The following is a 21192-nucleotide window of genomic DNA, read 5'->3' as shown; positions in this document are numbered from 1 at the left end:
TTTAAAGATAAAAAGCGATGTGCTGAAACCGCCAGGGATACCTGATTGGATAATACTACATCCAGCACCTGCAAATTCTGAAAAAGGCTATATTTATGGGGTAAAACTGGATAATATATTTTAAGTAGTGTAGATTTTCTTTACGTTAACTTTTCCAGTCTTTTCGTTAGATTTGAACAAGAAGTAGCGACTATTGTATAAGACCATAAGACATAGGAGCGGCAGTAAGGCCATTCGGCCCATCGTGTCCACTCCACTATTCAATCATGGCTGATTCCATTTACCCCTCTCTCTCCATAGCCTTTAATTCCTCGAGAAATCAAGAATTGATCAACTTCTGTATAAAAAATGTATCATCATAAATTATTTTGGATGTGCACTTATAACTTTTTTCCAGATGTTCGGATGACTCGGTTGACAAAAGGTAAAATGCTGTTTTTGCCCAATTTTCTGGAATATCCAAACGTGCTATTTTTCTGTACGTTGAATTTGATATATTTTCCACGAAAAATATCCGACCTGTTGCAGTTGTTTAAATTACAATTTATAATGTTTAGTTTTTTTTTACTGTTTCAGAGCTTCAAGAACTTTACAAGTTTACACGTTCGTAACAAAGACCCAGCCAGTTGGATTTGATAAGATAATGGTTATGTGAATTGAGTCCACTCAATCGGACTCAACACTCCCGCCAGGCCCTACCAGTCTGAGCACCCCCTCCCGGACTGAGCCCCCCTCCCCCGCGGCCCGACCCCCACCCCTGCAAATCTGACTCCCCCCCCACGCCCGTGCTCAAGGTCCAACCCCCATTCCAGAAACACTAAAACTTACCTGCTCTCTCTAAATTGTCCCGTCATACGTGCACTTTAAGACAGCTACTGCCCAGTTACTCCATACCGACCCTGCCAGTGGCAAGCTTCACTACTCTTAGCCTGAGTCTGCAGGTTGGGTGAGACAGGGGCTTAGGAACGCCAGAGCAGGTACGACTGGCGAGAGTGGCAATCCGCAGATTTGTCCAGTGCGGAAGTTGCGGACCCATGAATCTTACCACGATGCCAAATGTTTACCAATTCTAATCGCAGCTCATCACCAGTTTCTCAAGGATTGACTTATCAGTTCCCGCTGGCAGCCCACGCTCAGCGTGTGTGGTGGTTTAAATGTGCTGGATTCTGTCTCTCTCTACCCTCCCCCGCCCACCCCCGCCCCATCCCCTGCTGTGTGTTTCTTGGCGGCACGTCATATCTTGGCGGCGGAATTCGATATTCCCGCCGCTTGTCAATGGAATTTTCCTTTGAAGCCACCCCGGGCGGGATTCTCCACTCCCACACCGAAGTGGCCGCGCCGTTGTGAACGCCGTCGAGGTTCACGACGGCGCGGAACGGCCCCGGTCCCGACCGATTCAGGCCCCGACAATGGGCCAGGATCGGGGCCGCGTCATCTACATGCGCCAGGGCTTGTCACCCACGTAAAAGTGGCGCCGCATAGATGACGCGGCCGGCACCGCATAATGGGCGTCATCCGCACATGCGTGGTTGTCGTCCTCTCTAAATCCGCCCCGCAAGAAGATGAGGAACGGATCTTGCGGGGCCGCGGAAGGAAGGAGGTCCTCCTTCAAAGAGGACGGCCCGACGATTGGTGGGCACCGATCGCGGGCCCCCCCACGTTCCAGGTGAAGCCCGGTGCAGGATCCCCCCTCGCCCCCCCCCCACAGGCCGCCCCCCCAGCGTTCACGCGACCGCCCACGACTGCAGCGACCAGGTGAGGACGGCGCCGGGGGGAACCCGCCGTTTTGGCCTGGCCGCTCGGCCCATCCGGGCCTCAGAATAGCGGGGGTGCCGGAGAATCGCCATTTTCGGTGTCTCCGGCGATTCTCCGGCCTGCGGCCCATGAAACTCGACCGGGTCATTCCCGCCGCTTGGGAGAATCGCGGGAGTGCGTCGGACCAGCGTCCCCGGAAATTTTGGCGGCCCAGACGATTCTCCCAACCGGCGTGGGAGTGGAGAATCGCGCCCCCCATGCGGCCGGGAGTGCCGGCGGGGAAAGGAGAATCGTAAATGACCAGAGAATTCAGGCCAACGGGAATCCCGCCGCCAGCGAACGGCGCGCCACCGAGACGTAGGGCGCGGGGAAGCGGAGAATCCGGCCCAGATAGACAAGTTGCAAAAGCACAGATGTTAATTTCTGTTTATCGAAATAAAGTGAGAAATCAATCGAGCTGGTGATGTGTATTGTTTGACCATTTTCACATGCAATGGGTGCAGATGCAAAGAGTGAATGTAACATCGGGCGGGTTCCCCGCTCCACTGCCAGAAGAGTTTTCATAGAATTTACAGTGCAGTAGGAGGTCATTCGGCCCATCGAGTCTGCACCGGCTCTTGGAAAGAGCACCCTACTCAACCACACACCTCCACCCTATGCCCATAACCCAGTAACCCCACCCAACACTAAGGGCAATTCTGGACACTAAGGGCAATTGAGCATGGCCAATCCACCTAACCTGCACATCTTTGCACTGTGGGAGGAAACCGGAGCACCCGGAGGAAACCCACGCACACACGGGGAGAAAGTGCAGACCCTGCACAGACAGTGACCCAAGTCGGGAATCGTTACGCCCCAATCGAGGCCCTTAAGTGGGCAAATTCCGGACAGCTCCCAGCCTCGCCTCAATTTGTAAAACGGCAGGAGGGAATCAGGGGTGGCGAAGCTGATGGTCACCCTCACCTTAAGGGCCTCCTTTGGTCAGTAAGACGCCTCCATCAAGTGAGGAAGATCCCTGACCTCCTCTCACCGACGTCAGAAGTGCTTGTGCGGGAAGCTGGCCTTAGGTAGATCTCAATTGGTCTTCACCGATCCCCACAAAATGACGGATACTTCGGGGCGGGCGGGAGAGTGACGGAAATGTCACCAGGATAATTTTACACCCCCCTCATTGCAAATCGCCGCCGTCAATTCTGCCAATCATCTTTTATCTATATATTTGCATTACTGACAAATGCGAAATGCCCAATGTAAACAAGAACTGCCCTTCTCAGTTAGATAAATGAATGACTACATTTTAATATGCTGCAAGTAACAAATATAATTGATTTAATATGCACTATTCTCTGCAAATAAAATCAGTTAGAATCTGGGGCTGGATTCTCCGCAATCGTTGCGATGTCCGCCGACCGGCGCCAAAAACGGCGCGAATCAGTCCGGCATCGCGCCGCCCCAAAGGTGCGGAATCCTCCACACCTTGAGGGGCCGAGCCCTAACCTTGAGGGGCTAGGCCCGCGCCGGACTGATCTCCGCCCCACCAGCTGGCGGGAAAGGCCTTTGGTGCCCCACCAGCTGGCGCAGAACTGACTTTGCCGTGCGGCACATGCATGGGAGCGTTAGCGGCCGCTCACGGCATCCCCGCGCATGCGCAGTGGAGGCGGTCTCTCAGTGAAGGCAGAAGGAAAAGAGTGCCCCTACGGCACATGCCCGCCCATGGATCGGTGGGCCCCGAACGTGGGCCAGGCCACCGTGGGGGCACCCCCCGGGGCCAGATCGCCCCGCGCCCCCCCACAGGACCCCGGAGCCCGCCCGCGCCGCCTTGTCCTGCCGGTAAGAGAGGTGGTTTGATTCTCGCCGGCGGGACAGGCATTCCAGCAGCGGGACTTTGGCGCATTGCGGGCCCGATGAATCACCGGGGGGGGGGGGGCACCAACCGGTGTGGCGCGAATCTCACCCCCGCTGAATATCTGGTGCCGGAGAATTCGGCAACCGTCGGGGGCGGGATTCACGCCAGCCCCCGTCGATTCTCCGACCCGGCGGGGGGGTCGGAGAATCCCGCCCCTGGGGCGAAATTCTCCGGAAATGGCGCGATGTCCGCCAACTGGCACCCAAAAGGGCGCAAATCAGTCGGGCATCGCGCCGCCCCAAAGGTGCGCAATGCTCCACATCTTTGGGGCCGAGCCCCAACCTTAACGGGCTAGGTTGGCGCCGGACGAATTTCTGCCCTGCCAGCTGGCAGAAAAATGCCTTTGGTGCCCCGCCAGCTGGCGCGGAAATTACATCTGCGGGTGGTGCACGTGCGGGAGCGTCAGCGGCCGCTGACGTCATTCCCGCGCATGCGCAGTGGAGGGAGTCACTTCTGCCTCAGCCATGGTGGAGACCGTGGCGGAGGCGGAAGGGAAAGAGTGCCCCCACGGCACAGGCCCGCCACGGATCGGTGGGCCCTGATCGCGGGCCAGGCCACCATGGGGGCACCCCCCGGGGCCAGATCGCCACGCGCCCCCCCAGGACCCCAGAGTTCGCCCGCGCCGCCTTGTCCCGCCGGTAAGGTAGGTGGCTTAATCTACGCCGGCGGGACAGGCATTTTAGCGGCGGGACTTCGGCCCATCCGGGCCGGAGAATCGCACGGGGGGGGGTGCCCGCCAACCGGCGTGATTCCCGCCCCCGCCGAATATCCGGAGCCGGAGACTTCGGCAACCGGCGGGGGTGGGATTCACGCCAGCCCCCGGCGATTCTCCGACCCGGCGGGGGGGCGGGGGGGGGGGGGGCGGAGAATCTCGCCCCTGGTATCAGATAATAATTCATTTTAGGACAGGAAAAGTGCAGAAGAAATATGGAACAAATCCTTGCGCCACGTGGTTTGTGTTGAAACGATTAACCTTTATCGTCTCTGCCTGTTTTTCAATTTCATGAACTGGAATACAGAGGAATGTTAGGCAAGGAGCATGAAAGGTGTTTCATTCCATTCACCAAATTTGCGCTACATTTGGGAGATATTTCGATTATATGTGTTTTTCTCTGACCATGTTCTCCTATGGATGCTCCAACCGAAGATTCTCACCGTTTTATTTGACCGTATAGTAAAACAGAAGACTATCAAGTAGAAGTGTAAAGGTTTTATTGTACCTTTACGAAGCCATTCCCGTGTCTTCAACTGCGTCACTACCCAAACATTACATGGAAAGACATCACAGAGAACGGAATCATTTGGCTCAGTTCACTCCGCGGGTTCTGTGTCCTTAAGTGCAAGATTGACTGGAGTGGGATTTGTAAGGGAGCAGTTTCAATTGGAAATCCATGGGCTGGATTCTCGGCTGGCGGGATTCTCCGTTGAAATGGCAGTGCAACCACGCCCGGGATTTCCCTGGCTTGGGTCTGCTAACAATGGGAAATGGGGGGCGGGATTCTCCGAGCTGAAATCACGCTTGGCGCGGGGGCGGAGAATGGGGCGTCAGACACGCGATCGTTCGAGGCGGCGCCGGTCGCTGTCCATTGAAAGAGGCCCCGTGGCGATTCTCAGCTGGCAGCTGGCCAAGTTCCCGCCGGCTTGTTCACTCATGGTTCCACCTGACACGCAATAGGAGTGGCAGCTGCCCTGGTTGGTTGGGGGGGGGGGGGGTGCGATCTGTTGCCGGGTGGTGGTGGGCACCTCCAGGATGGCCAGGCTTGCGATCGGGGGCTACCGATGGCGGGGGGTGGGGGGGGGGGGGGGGGGCTGCGCAATCTGGTTGGGGCCGATATTGTTGGAGCCGGTCTGCTGTGTGAATCCGCCATGTTGCATTGGGCATGCGCGGACCCGCTCCTGGAAGTGCAGGGCTCTGTATTGGCAGCCGGAGTTGCATTGAGTACTCAGGGCCCCTTCAAAATGGTGAATCACTCTAGACTTTCTCCAGTAAAGTCCAGAGTGATCCGCGCCCGTTTTCTCGTGGGCGTGGGGACATAGCCCCATTTTCCGAGAATTCCACCCCCATTGGCTGTCTGGCAGGACGGACAATCCCGCCCCAGTTATTTTTAAACTCCACAACATGTGCGTTTTTTCTCCTCAAAGCATCTCTGCCCGGGCATCAGCCCGATTGACTATCATGGCTTCCAGTCAGGCTGTGAATGAACAGAGAGCAAGTGATGTGTGCGTTTGGATGTATGTATGTGTGCGTGCATGCATTGTGTATCTGTGGGTGCATCTGCGCGAATGTGTATGATTGTGTTTGTGGTTGGGGAAGGTGGGGGGGGGGGGGGGGGGGGAGGGGGGGAGTTTGAATTGCTGCTTCATATCTTGAGGCTCTCCATTCCTGACAGTCTGCTTTCCAGTCCCGGGTTTCTTTGGATAGGGGTGCTGAAATTAGTAGTGGGTTTCGAACCAGAGGGAAAAACTAAGGCATGGACAAAGGTGGATTGGTACTTTATGAGGAAACGCCCCTCTGCCTCACAGACGAGGTGTAAGGTACGTCACTTAATATTTTTGCTCGAAGCTATGGTAGCTTTCGTAGATTCCACTGCTGAACGTATGATGCAGATTAAAGGGATGTGCTGGCGCAGTGGCATTGCCCAAAACAATTGGGGCAGGATTCTCTGATTGCCAACGCTGAAATCGCATTGGGTGATTGGGCGGAAAATGCGTTTTGGTGCCGAAATCGGGGGCAGCGTCTGTTTTCGGTCACTCCTCCCCTTCAAAATGGCGTAATTGGTCAGTACATCGCACGCCGTTGGGATGGCCTTAGGATTTGGCCATCAGGCCCTCCCCGATGCTCCGCTTCAGACTGGCCGACTACCGGATGGCGTGGATCACTTGTGGCCTGAGGTTTTTCCAACCTTGCGTGGCGGATGCGGACAGTGTCCAGCGCCGCCATAGTGGGGGAGGGGAGGGGGGAGCCGTCCAGCTGGCTGGGAGGGGGGAATTTCAGGGGGGCTGCAGGAAATGAAAAATGAAATGAAAATCGCTTATTGTCACGAGTAGGCTTCAATGAAGTTACTGTGAAAAGTCCCAAGTCGCCACATTCCGGCGCCTGTTCGGGGAGGCTGGTACGGGAATTGAACCGTGCTGCTGGCCTGCCTTGGTCTGCTTTAAAAGCCAGCGATTTAGCCCAGTGAGCTAAACCAGGACTGGTGGGGGCTGGTCTAGGAGTGGCGAGGAGGTTAGAAGGGGGCACTTCCTGGCAGGCCGGGTCCGTGTTGTATGGCATGACTACTGCAGGTCACCGGTGTACGCATATGGGGCCACGGAGATCACAATTCTCCGGCCGTTTCTGTTGGGAACGCCGGGGGTTTTACGTGGCGTGGTTGCTTGCCCCCCACTGGGCACAGCATCGGTGCGGGAGCGCCGCTGACTTCTTCATCATAAGACTAGACACTTGCTCCAGACGTAGCCTCAAAACCACAGAATCCAGCCCCAGTAATCCAGCGAATAGCACGCCACCAAGAAACACACTCTCCCATTTTTTGCTTCTCTTTTTCTGGTCCCCCACCCCCAGCTTCCTGTTTCTTGGTGGCGCACACTTCACTGGCGGCGGGATTCTTATCTTCTCGCTGATAATCAATGGGATTCCCCATTGTGACCACAGCACATCGCCAAAAAACCTGCGCAGAGTTCCACTGCTGGCGAGAAAAGTGGATCACAGGCAACCGGAGAATTCCAACCCGTGTATTTCACCTCAGTGAGCAGAATAGTTTGTTTGTAGGATAGAGGTTGAGAAGGTTTCCTTTTCACTAGACTCCGAACCCATGCATATTTGCTTTTCTATGCATTAATGGTAATATTTTGCTTTGGTGCAAAACGGATTATGTCGATTTTGCCGCCCATTACATTCCAGACCTGATTCAACTTCCATTGACTTGCAAGGGAATAAACAGCGGTGTGCAAATTGGGCAGCTAATTCGATACCACTCCTTCAACAACATCATCAAATTTGAAACATCGACACCTGCTATCAACTTACCACCATTCCACTGCACTTTATCCGCGCATCATCTCATTTTGAGTCTAATTATGCGGTCAATTGTTTCAGTCCAACATTATTCCAATTGGAGTTTCACCTTTATTGTAATTAATCATCTTTATAATGAACCAGCCGTTCAATTCAATATTGACTTTACATAATTATTTATGAATTCAATCTAATTTGTCTTTCCATTGGATTGTGAAATGGGTAGAAATGAATAACACTCCTTAGGTCAGATCTTGTCCGTTTTCCACAATCGCCGATATTTGAAATTACCCAAAATTATTTCGCATTTGTTCCATCACCTCAGCAAATTTTCATGATGAAAACCAGTTAAATCGATGAACCATGAACTACATTAAAGGCAATCATGTTAATTTGATTGTGGCCTTGTCTTTCAGAGAAACAATTACTTGACAAAGACAAAGGTATGGTGCAAATTGATCTTACACAATGTAAATGGTACGCTAATTACCTAGTTTTTCTACAGATTCATTCTTAAAATATTTGCACAATCTATACATATATTGATCTAGATGGGGTAAAAATATGGGAGTACCTCGATCAGATCACTCCTAAACCTCCTAAATAATGGCAAAAACACGTTAATTTGAGTATTCTCCCCATATAACAACACCTGTAATTCAGGTATAATTTCAGTAAATTTATGTCGCACTCCCTCCAAGGCCAAAATATCCTTCCTAAAATGTGGTGCCCAGAACTATTCACAGTACTCTGTGTTGTGTAACTGGGATTTTTTTATAGCAGCAGCATAACCTTGTGTCTTTATATTCCTGTCCTATAGATATAAAAGCCTGCATTCCATTAGCCGTTTTAACTATTTTTTGCACCTGTTCCTGACATGTTAAGGACCTGTGCAGCTGAACCCTCAAGTCTCTTTGGGCATCCACTGTACCTAGCCTCTTTCTATTTAGAAAGTACTCTGCTATGTCCTTTTTTGGTCCAAAATGTCTTGCACTTGCTTACATTAAATTCCATCTGCCATAATTTTGCTCATTCACCTAGTCTGTCAATATCTCGTTGCAATTTCTGCTATCATTTAGGCTGTCGATAATGCCATCTAACTTTGTATCATCCGCAAATTTGGACATTTAACTTTCTATGCCATCATTCAAGTCATTAATTTAAAAATATATATATTTTTGTTAGATGCATTTTCAAGTATATACAGATACAGAAAGAGAAAGCAGCAACACCAATAATCATCAAACAGTACTCACATGCTAACTTCCCCTATCTACGTCCTAGCCTATTACCACAGCCCCCCTTTTAATTATAGTAGGAAAAAGAAACCCCAGACCATCCCCTCCCCAACTTACCACTGCTTCAAAAAATCGATGGACAACGTCCACCTTGAGAAGAAGCCGTCATTCACGGCTCTGATGGCAAACTTAATCTTTTCTCGTTGCTCAGGTGGCTCCGGGTCCCACCAACCCAGTGATATGCGTCTCCAGGCTATCATGGAGGCAAAGACCAACACGTCAGCCTTTCCTCCCCACCTGCAATCCCAGATCCTCTGAAGTTCCAAATATTGCCACCCACGGACTCGGAGCCACCTTCGCCCTAAAATCTTTGACATTGTCTCTGCAAAAGCTTTCTAGAACTCCTCCAGCTTCAGACAAATACAGAATACTTTGACGTGGTTCGCCGGCTGCCCTGCACACTGCCTGCACCTATCCTCTACCGCAGGAAAGAACCAATACATTCTTGACACCGTCATGTGTGCTCGATGCACCACTTCGAACTGAATGGGGCTTCGACTCACACATGACGAGGTTGAGTTAACCATTCGCAGAGCCTCACTGCAGAACCCGGCCTTAATGCCTCGCTCCTCTTCATATTTCTGTTTGACTTCATCCACCAGTGATCTCTCTCTCTCTCCACCAGCTCCCAATAAATGTCCGAGATCCTGCCCTCCAAATCTCGTCCTCAGACAGAATCTTATCTGGTCGCACCGGAGGTGGCAAATTCGGAAATGAAGCAAGCTCATTCCTGACACAGATCCCAATTTGCAGGCATCAGAACCCATTCCCGTTTGGCAGCTGGTACTCCATCTCCAACTCCGCAAACCTCCCCACCATGAACAGGTCACTGAAGCATTCTATCTCCGCTTGCTCCTACATTCCCTAAACATGGAATCTAATCCCGCCGGGATAAACTTAGATTGTGACAAATGAGCGCCCACAGTGATGTGCCTTCCATCTTGAAATACTGGCAGCATTGCACACCTTCAATACTGATACCACGACAGGGCTCATTGAGTACTTAGCTGTCGAGAATGGAAGAGGTGCAAGCAACAATGCCATCAAACCCGACAATCGCTCTGCACGAGGCCACCTCCATCCGTCCAAACACCGCCTCTCCTCCACTGTCCACCTCCTGACTTTTGTGAGGTTCGTTGCCCAGTAATAACTCAGAAAGCTGGGCAATTCTAACCCCCCTCTTTGCCTATCCCTCTCCAGGAACACCCTTCTAGTCCGAGGTACCCTTTTAAAAAATATATATATATTTTATTAAAGTTTTTCGATCAAACTAAAACAAAAATTTCCCATTTTACAACTTTGTAATAATATATACATTGATCGTTTTTTAAATAAATAATATGCTAACTAACGGCAACTGCCAACAACAAAATAAGAAAAAACAGAAATGGTAACTAAAATAGTAACTTCGTAAAATCTGATATAAATGACTAATATATAAACACACGCATAAAACCCCTGAGGACCCAAATGAGTCCTCCCACCCCGCCCCCCGGGCTGCTGCTGCTACCTTTCCTATTTTCCCTTATCGCTCTGCGAGATAGTCGAGGAACGATTGCCACCGCCTGGTGAACCCTTGAGCCGAACCTCTTAGTGCGTACTTTATCCGCTCCAATTTTATGAACCCTACCATGTCGTAGTCCGAGATACCCTTACCCGCTCATATGAACTATGAAAGCGTTTTATTGACCCTGCTGAAAAAAGATGCTATAAATATCAGGAGGTTCTGGAAGACGAACACAACCCTCAGCAACACCATCTTCTTTACCTTCTGGTCACTTCCAGCTAGTGATACTGTAAAACATCCCATCTTCTAAAATCCTCCTTCAGCTCCTCCACTAAATTTACCAGATTTAACTTGTGCACCTGGGCCCAACCATGCAACACTCGTTTACCCAGGTATCAGAAGCTCGCCGCTACTAAATGGAATGGCAGTTTCTCCAAGCCCTTCCCCTACCCCGTGCATTGATTGTACCTCGCTTTTTCCCATGTTGTACTAAACTCCCACAGTATCCCCATAACCCTGTCAAAGCTCTCCACCGGTTTGAAATATCCAACAGGAGATCGTCTGCGTACAGGAGACACAATGATCTATCCCCGCCTGATCATATTTTCCACTCCTCCCCACAGGCCATAAATGCCATTGCCAATGTCTCAATCACTAAAGCAAAATGCAACAGGGAGAACGGGCAGATCTGCCTCATTCCCGAGTGCAACCCAAAGTACTCTGAACTAATGGTATTTGTATGGACACTCGCCTTAGGGGCCTTGTACAGCAACTTAACCCAATCCACAAATTCCTGCCCAAACCCAAACTTGCCCAAAACCTCAAACAGATACGTCATTTTATCCGGTCAAATGCTTTCTCCCCATCCATTGACATTACTACCCCAGTTTCCTGGTGTCCTGTGGCATCACAATCACATTGAGTAATGTTCCAATATTAGCCGACAGTTGCCGCCCCTTGACAAACCCCTTTGGTCCTCCCCTATCACCCCCAGCACACAGCCCACCATCCATGCTGCCAGCACCTCCACCAGCGGTTTCGAGTCTACATTTAGCAGCGATATTGAATGGCATGTACAACATCGCTCCAGGTCTTTGTCCTTTTTTACGATGAGCAAGATAGAAGCCTGAGACAGCGTGGACTGGAACTCACCCTTATCAACCGCTTCATTGTATATTTCGGCTAATTGGGGCCCCAATTCCGAAGCAAACTTTTTACAAAACTCTGCTGGCAACCCGTCTGGATGCAGGGCTTTCCATGACTGCATTGAGCCCATACACCACATCACTTCCCCCAGATCAATGTAGTGCCCAACCCCTGACTCTTCTCCTCCTCAACTATCGGGAACTCCAGTCCATCCAGACACCACCTCATGCCCTTGTCCCCCGCCGGGGCTTCGAACTATACAATATCAGGTAAAATGCGGAGGCGGGGAGGTAGTGTCAGAGTGGTATTGCGGCTGGACAATAATTCAGTGACCCAGAATAATGCCATGGGGTCCTGGGTTAGAATTCCACCACGGCAGGAGGTGCAAATTGAACTCAATAAAATATCTGGAATTAAAAGTCTAATGATGACCATGAAACCATTGTCGATTGTGATAAACTACATCTTGTTCACTAATCCTTTCGGGAAGGAAATCTGCTGTCCTTACCTGGTCTGGCCAGATCTACAGCAATGTGGTTACCTCGTAAAAAATGCCACTCAGCTCAAATGCAATTACAGATGGTCAACAAATGCTAGCCTGGCTTGTGATGCCTACAGCTCATGAAAGAATAAAGAATCCAAAACTGCATTTACCTCCCCGACTCAGTAGCCACGCTGCCCTGGTCCCTCATCAATCCAATCTCCCTCGTTGCCACCTTCCTTCTCAACTGATGCACATGCGGCATGCTCATACATCACCCCAACCCAGCACAGTTGCCCCACTGCCTTCCACGTCGACATAAGCTCAAACTCCTTTTGGGGCTTTGTCGTCTCGTTTAACAGCCGCTGCTCAGGGGCTGCTGGGTGCTTCCGATCCACCTCCAAAATGGCCTTCAACAACCGTTGTCTCTTCAACTGCTCCGCCTTCTCCATGTAAACCAGGATCCATATGGACTCCCCACTTATCACTGCCTTCATTGCCTTACACACCAGGAAGCGCCGGTCTCATTATGTTCCACATAGTTTTGAATAGCCACCGAAACCTTCATAGATTTCCTTGTTGGCTCACAACCCTATCTCCAAGCTGGGAGCCCGCCCCCTTTCCAACTGCAAATCACGGAGTGTGGCGTGCCATCAGACACCATTACCGCCGAATAATCTAACCCAACCACCCCCGTCAACAACGTTTTGTCCAGGAGAAAATATCAATCCAGGAACGCATCAAGTAGACATGCGCAAAAAAAACAAAGAACCCTTTATGCTTGTCCTCCCAAACCACCAGGGATCCACCCCTCCCACCTGCTCCATAAACCACAGCAGTTCCTTTGCCAATGCCAACACCTTCAGGGATCTAGGACATGACCAATCCAATTAGGATCCAAAACTGTATTAAATTCCCCCCGCATAATCAGCCAATGCGTGTCCAAGTCCAGAACCACTTCACAAACTCTACATCATCCCAATTTGGGGTGTATATATTCATCAGTACTACGGGCGCCCCCTCCAGCATCCAGTACCATCACAAACCTGTCCCCAGAGTCCAACACTATAACCCACCGCAAAAGGCACCCTCTTACTGACTAGCGCCACTACCCCTTTGCCTTCATGTCCAGCCTGAAATACCTGTCCCAACCAACCTCTCCTCAACCTCAGCTGATCCACTGCCTTCAAATGGATCTCTTGCAGGAACCAGACCTGCCTACAGAGTCCTCAATGAACAAATTCCCACAAACTCTTAATCTACTCATTATTCCAGAGATCAGCTCGGTCGTGGGGTTCCAGACAACCACCTCCCCAATCAGCCATGCCCCTGCTTTAATGGCCTCCTCCAGGTCTACGCCTTGCACATCCCCAAGGTGTCCACCGCCATCTACCACTAAGCAACTATGCCACAGTAACTCCATCAATGTCAGCTGCCCCTTCCTGGCCCAACCTCTCCCCAACCCAAGTACCAAACAACTTGCCCTCTCAACCCGTCCTCCCCAGCTGCAAACAAAGAAAACCATCCTGACCCAACCTCCCCTTCCCCTCTCCCTCTGCAAGTCTACCCCCACTTTGCTTCTGTTCACTAGCCTACTTTGTCACAAGGTTACCCCCACCCGAGGCAACCACTTCCTCCATCCCCAAGGGCCCCTCCAACCCTTCTGTCCTGACCAGCCTTTGTGCCCTCCCATGGTTCTTTCATGTCCCCCTCACTCCCTCTCCCCCTCCCGCATTCCCTACCAATTACCCCTATTTGGATACACATCCAAAACAACTCCTACCGCTGGGAGGGTAACAAGAGATACACCATACTCTGTTTTAACAGATAGAACTAATTGAACCCAATAGGTAGAACAACAACATCAAACATTATAACCGGGCATAAATGTGAACAGTCCCCTTCCCTCCCTTGTACAACACCTCCAGTCCACCCGTTTTGAGGTGAATCTACCCAAATGTTGTCACAAGTCCCCCAGTCGCTTGTCGCTCAGAAACCTACTCGCCTCCTCCTGCCTACCAAAGTAATGATCTCGACCCTCGCGGGTGACCTAGAAACAAGCAGTGTCCAACATCAAAAACTGCACTTTGTTCCTGAAAGGGTCGGTTTGACCCTATTGAACCCGGCCCGTCATTTGGCCAACTCCATGCCCAAGTCCTGGTCAATGTGAACCAGGTGACCTTCCCAGGTACATTCGCTGGTCTCATTTTCCCACCGCAGAATCGTTTCCTTATCCAGGTATCGGTGCAGCCTCAAAATGATCATCCTCCACGATCTCCCGTTTTCATCTTCCTCCTCAGAGACCTTTGTGACCGATTCACTTCAGGTCTGACCCTCCCCCCCTCCAACTGCTGGAACATCTTCGTCATGTAACTTTGTGGCCTGCAACCCCTCGATCCGTTCAGGCTGCCCCACGATTTGAGATTCTGCCTCCAGCAACGATTTTCCACGTTATCCATCTTCTCATTTAACTTTTTCCGGCCCTCTGCCACATTAACACTTCTGCCTCCAACGAGGCCAACCTTTCCTCATGGTCTACTTCACCTTCTGGAGCGACACATTTTGCGCCTCCAGCCTTTGCTCCACTCTCTCTATAGCCACCCGAACCGGCTTGGCCACTTTGGTCAGGCCTGCCGAGGCCTCCTTCCTCTGCTGCCGACATTTAGCAGTCAGAAACTGCACCAATTGTTTCGTTGACCATAGTGCGGGCAGCAATGCCACAGATCTCTCTGCCATCTTTCCCTCTGGCGCATTTTGAGAGTCTTACTGGTCTGACGGTTGCCCATTATTTGTTGTACTCCAAGTTTGGTAGGTTCCATGTATTCCCTACCGAAAAGGAATTCTTAGTTCTCCGCACTTTTACACTTTCCAGCTGCATAACCCTCCGCAAAAAGTGTGAAAGAACCAAAACAATCCCACCTCTGGCAGGAGTCACCTAATGTGTGATCACTTACTCCGTGGCCACCATTGGAATCCATCAGCCAAGTCACTAATGAAAAGTGTGAATAATTGAGGAGGCCCCAACACAGATCCCTGTGGTTCACCACTAGTCACCTCCTGCCAATTAGATTGATTACCTATTATCCCCTTGATTGTAGACTCCAGTAATTTCCCCACCATAGCTGCTAGGTTAACTGCTCTGTAATCCCGTGATTTCACTCTTTCAGCCTTTTAAAAATTGGAATGATCTGCAATTTTCAAACCCAGAGGAAGTACTCTGAATCTAGGGAACACTGGAAGATTGTAGTTAGGGCATCTAGAATGTGCACCCGAATTCCTTTCACACCCTCGGCAGGAAACCATCTGTTCATTTGTTACACTTTAGTTCCATTAATTTCCCAGCTACTAATCCTGTACTTACGTTAATTGCATTAAGCCCTGTCCTCTATCGAGTATTTTTTTTTTGTGACTGCCGGCAAGTTATCCTCCTTTTCAACTGTAAATGCTGCGGCAAAGTAATTGTTCAGCCTATCTGTCATTCCCCGTTATCAGTGACAATATCTCCATCATCAGCTTTTAATGGGCCTACATTGTTGTTGACCACCCGCTTTCCCTTTATATAATCATAACATTTCTTCTTACTGATTTTGATGCCCCTTACAAGTTTTGTTTCACAATCCCTGTTAGTCGCTCTTAAAAACTGCTTTGTGACCCTTTTCTGCTCTTTGTATCTATCCCATTCATCTGGCTCTGTGCCATTTCTTGCATTTTGTAAACCCTTCCTTTTAGATTTTTGCTGTCCGCAACCTCTTTACTTGTCCATGGCTGCTTTTGGTGTGAAGCTGAGCCTTTTTCTCTCAGGGGTAGATACTTCCTCTCTATTTCATTCAATGTTTTTAGTCATTTGACCTATTAACAGATCTTCCCAGCTTACCGTGGACAGTCTCTGTTTGATCCCGCGAAAGCCAATCTTTCCAAGTCTGAAACGTGCTTCCATATATTTCAATGATGCAACCTTCCTTACCAACACATGTGTTAGTTCTTTCGTTTTCGTTCCTTCAAACAAGGATTCCCCTCCATCACCCCTCCTCTCCCCCACCTTCCCTCTCTGCAAGAGTTTAACAGGGTCCCTGACGTTGTCTTATCTATTTCACGCACTTCTCTTACTCGCCCATATCTGGAAACAAAATAACGTTTCCCTTGTTCTTTACCTTTCCTATTCTCACTGTTGGAAGCGACAATTTCCTGTGCTGCACACTAGTCCATTCATCACTCACACACAACAGGCCACGCTTAGAGCAAAACCTTTCGATGCAAGTATATGAAATGCAACATGTGCTATTTCACCTCGATAACTTTCTCACCCAAAGCCTGAAACGTTACTTGGAGGTCAAATAACATAGAACATAGAAAATACAGCACAGAACAGGCCCTTCGGCCCACGATGTTGTGCCAAACATTTGTCCTAGATTAATCATAGATTATCATCGAATTTACAGTGCAGAAGGAGGCCATTCGGCCCATCGAGTCTGCACCGGCTCTTGGAAAGACCACCCTACCCAAGGTCAACACCTCCACCCTATCCCCATAACCCAGTAACCCCACCCAACACTAAGGGAAATTTCGGACACTAAGCGCAATTTATCATGGCCCATCCACCTAACCTGCACATCTTTGGACTGTGGGAGGAAACCGGAGCACCCAGAGGAAACCCACACACACACGGGGAGGGGAGGATGTGCAGACTCCGCACAGGCAGTGACCCAAGCCGGAATCGAACCTGGGACCCTGGAGCTGTGAAGCAATTGTGCTATCCACAATACTACTGTGCTGCAATTCATATGTAGTTGTTTTTTCAGCTGAGTATAATGTATTCGCTGCTCATGTTGCAGTTTGCTCCACATTGGGGAGATCAAACGCAGATTTAGTGACCGTGCAGTGGTCAGCATTGATGCCTCACAGCGCCAGTGATACGGGTTGAATTGCGGCCTTATCTGTGTGGCGTCTGTACGTTTTCCGGATGCTCTGGTTTCCTCCGACATTCCAAATATGTGCAGATTGCGTGGAGTGGCCAGACTCAATTGCCCCTTAATGTTGAAAGATGTGTAGGTTAGATGGGATAATGGGGCCTGGGTAGAGTGCTCTTTCGGCGGACCGGTGAGACTGTATGAGCCCAATGGCCTCCTTCTGCACTGTAAGCATTCAATACGATACCTTTGCAGAACGGCTGTTCAATCTGCAAGCATGTCTCCAGTCGCCTTTCATTTTATTTATTCACTGTGTTTGCTGCCTCTCTGTTCCCGGCCTCCTGCAATGTTCCATTGAAGGTAAGAGAGGAAAGAAATCTCATCTTTCCATTAGGCACACGACAGGCATCTAAACTCCCCATCGAGTTTTATATTTTCAGGCTCAAAAATGAGTCCCAAAGGTGTTCTTATTTCTTTGAAGGTTTCCGTTTTGCTCTAGTCTTTCTTTTGTGTTTGCTTTCTGATGGGAAAAGTTCATATTTCGGTCACGTCACCTTCTCTAGTCACAGTTTATTCTCTTGTCCCATTGGCCTTGTGCCACCATTGCACCTCTGCTACCACCCTACTCCAAGCCTTCACTTCTGCTTTTTTCCGTTGCCCCTCCCAGTTCACTTGTTTGAACCGAATTTCCATCTTTCACAGATCTGCTGAAATGCCATCGAGCTGAAACGTTGGGCGGAATGATATACCGTCAGAACTTTCCTGGTCCCGCCGCAGTGTATGGTGCGCCACACTTTACGGGCCCGCCACCGCCCGCCGCGAACTCTTTTTCTGCACCCACAGATGCTGCTCATCCTTCTGAACATTCCCACCATGTTCTATTTATGTACAGTTTACCAGTATCTCCTATTGTTTCCCGTTCCATCAAAACTGATTGGATTTGGCTGATTATTTTAAAGCGTATTAAAAAATGTTCATCGTGAGTGATTACTACTGATAAGCGTAACCGCCTCACATACTTTATTTCTTTAATTTCTGCCACTGTCATTTATAGAGAAGTGAAGGTAGATTCTTTTTTTTTCCAATCCAGGGGGAGAGTTTAGATATTGGAAAGTCAACAACAGAACATTTTCTGTCCCTTAACATCCCTTCATGAAAGTAATCAGAATCACAGAATCATAGGACGATAAAAGGGTCACAGAACGGTAGCATAGTGGTTAGCACAGTAGCTTCACAGCTCCAGGGTCCCAGGTTCAATTCCCGGCTTGGGTCACTGTGCAGATTCTGCACGTTCTCCCTGTGTGTGCGTGGGTTTCCTCCGGGTGCTCCGGTTTCCTCCCACATTCCAAAGATGTGCAGGTTAGGTGGTTGACCATGCTAAATTGCCCTTCGTGTCCAAAACCGTTTGGTGGGGTTGCTGGTTTACGGCGATAGGTTGGAAGTGTGAGCTTAAGTGGGGTGCCCTTTCCAAGAGCCGTAGCAGACTCGATGGGCCGAATGGCCTTCATCTGCACTGTAAATTCTATGACATCTATGAATTTATCTATGAAAGAATAGAAGATGGCCATTCGGTTATTCGTGTCTGTGCTCGCTATCTGAAGGACCCACTCACTCATTGCTTTCTTCCCGTGGCACTGGAGACTCTCTGCCTCCAAGGGACACACATTGCTTTCACTATCCAATTCCTCCTTTTGTTTTGCTTTTCTCTTATAGAATTCCGACAGTGCAGAAGGAGCCCATTTGGCCCATCGTGTCTGCACTGACCCTCTGAAAGAACGCCCAATCTAGGCTCCCCTGTCCTATCTCTAACCCCATAGCCCACATAACCTGCACATTTTGGATGCTAAGGGGCAATTTAGTATGGCCAGCCGACCTAACCTCTCCATCTTTGGATGGTGGGAGGAAACCGGAGCACCCGGAGGAAATTCATGCAGACTCGGGGACAGCATGCAAACTACACAGACAGTCTCCGACAGCTAGAATTGACCAGGATCCTTGACACTGGGATGCAGCAGTGCTAACGAATGTGCTACCCTGCCGCCTCCAATGCTTGCAAAACAGCTTCTACAACCTATTAATGTATAGTTCTTGCCAGTGCACTTCGATGTTCTAGGTTTTCCTTCTTTATCAATATCATGTAATTCCAGACATGCTGCTCTTTTTGGCCTAGTCGTAAGCCTTTTGGTTTAATATCTGTACGTTCTTTACTTGGGCATAATGGTCGGTCAGGACATTTCTGAAATAGGTTATTAATGCATGTTGCATTCCTGCTGGATTGGAAAGATGTGTACATCAGATTGGTTATGGAGAGCAAACTTTACTCAGGGCATTGCTAAATCCTTTTAGCACATATAGGCAGCTTCATGAACATTAAGCAGCTATGAATTAGCATGCTTCTAAAAAATATTTTAAAAATCACAAGATCACAGAACTGTTAGGGCGCTGAAGGAGATAATTTGACCCACCGTGTCTGCACTGTGTTCCAAAACAGCATCACGGTTTAATGCCATTTCCTGTATTTACCTGGCACCCTTGCACATTGTCTCTGTTCAACTAATCATCGAATGCCCCTTGAGTGCCTCAAATGAACCTGCATCCACCACACTTCGAGGTGTGCATTCCAGACTGGAACAACTCATGTGAAAATGTATTTCTCACATCATATTCCATTCTTTTGCAAATCACTATAAATCTGTGCCCTTCTCGATAGGAAGCTTCTCCCTATCTAATCTATGCAGCCCTTTCATGATTTTAAATGTTTTTATAATTCTCCTCTCAGCCTTCTTTTCCCCAATGACAACAGTCCTCTCCAATCTACTTTCGTAACTGAAGTTTATTATCCCTGGAACGATTCTTGAAAAGGTCTTCTGCACTCTCTCCAATTCAATCAGATTGCTCCAATAATGTGACCCCCAGACTGCATAAACCATTGCAGCTGATGTCCAATGAGTGTCTTGTGTAAATTCAGTATAACCTCGTTTTTTTGTACTCTTACTATGTCCTTATTAATAAAGACCAAAACACCACATGCCCTTTTAACTGCACTCTCCAACTATCCTGCGACCTTCAATCATCAACGCACATTAACATCCAAGTCCTTCATGGAATACCTCAGTCATGATCCTTGTCGAAATGTGTAAATACCCCTTTCAGTCCCGAATCAACCCTTCCCCTTTCTTTTACTACACCAAAAAACAGAACATACTGGTTGATCTCAGCAGGTCTGACAGCACCTGTGGAGAGAGAAGAGAGCTATTGTTTCGGGGCTGGATGATTCTTTGCTGGAGAAAACTGGAAATATGGTCAGATTCCAGTTCTCTCCCGCTATGGCAAAAAGTCAGTCAGACTCGAAACGGTAGCTCCCTTCTATCGCCACAGATGATGTCAGACCTGCAAAGATTGTCCAGTGTTTTCTGTTTTTGTTTCAGGTTCTTGCATCCGCAGTAATTTGCTTTTATTGTGCCCTTCTTTTATTACCCTTTTATTGTTTATATGCCTTCATAATTTTAGTTTTCAATGGATTTGAACTCATGGTGTCCCGGTAATTATTCCAGTAACATGACCAATCCACGAAAATATCAAAAGTTATCGAGCTGGTGTTAAAATAATGCTGGGTTCAAAAACAGAGGAATATTGCGATAAAAATATTGTGCCACCAAATGCTTAAGCTTTTTCCCCTACAGAATAAAAAAGTTTGGGTTCATAGGCAATTATTTGTTAGCAAATAAACAATTGAAAGTCGTTTATTTCTATTCATGAAAATAATCATCAATGTTATACATGTTCTAATATTGTGACAATATATGCTTTCAGAATTAGCATTTGCATTGGCAAATCAAAGAAGCGGGAAACAAGACAACATTAATTATAAATTTCAAGGTGGGATATTGTCTATTGTAATGCCCAGGGCACATTTAACTGAACCTGTCGTTCGGAGTGCAATGAAGAGTGATATTAGGCGGGCTTCAAAAACCTTGGCATGATTATTAAAATCCGAGCGTTATTCAGGAGGGGTATCTCTTGTAGGAATACCTTGATTCCTCTCATGTCCTGGAAGGTTGTACTCATGGTATTACATATACTGAACAGCAAACAACTTGATTAGCCCCCATTTTAGCGAAGAATATTTTAGAATATGTCCAAAAATGACCCCAGACAGTCTGATATTTGATATTGA

General features: G+C 48.9%; 1 long non-coding RNA gene across 1 annotated transcript; it reads left to right on the top strand.

Annotated features, from left to right (window-relative positions):
* The first annotated feature begins 581 nt into the window (after nt 1–581).
* LOC140389402 (uncharacterized) lies at nt 582–20875 on the top strand. The gene is made up of 3 exons (XR_011934382.1): nt 582–603; nt 8093–8119; nt 20829–20875. It is a non-coding gene; the product is annotated as an uncharacterized lncRNA (long non-coding RNA).
* Nucleotides 20876–21192: the final 317 nt, after the last annotated feature.

This window comes from Scyliorhinus torazame, chromosome 14 (assembly GCF_047496885.1).
Source record: "Scyliorhinus torazame isolate Kashiwa2021f chromosome 14, sScyTor2.1, whole genome shotgun sequence".
NCBI classification, from domain to species: Eukaryota; Metazoa; Chordata; class Chondrichthyes; order Carcharhiniformes; family Scyliorhinidae; genus Scyliorhinus; species Scyliorhinus torazame.
This window is presented reverse-complemented; position numbering and strand designations above follow the sequence as displayed.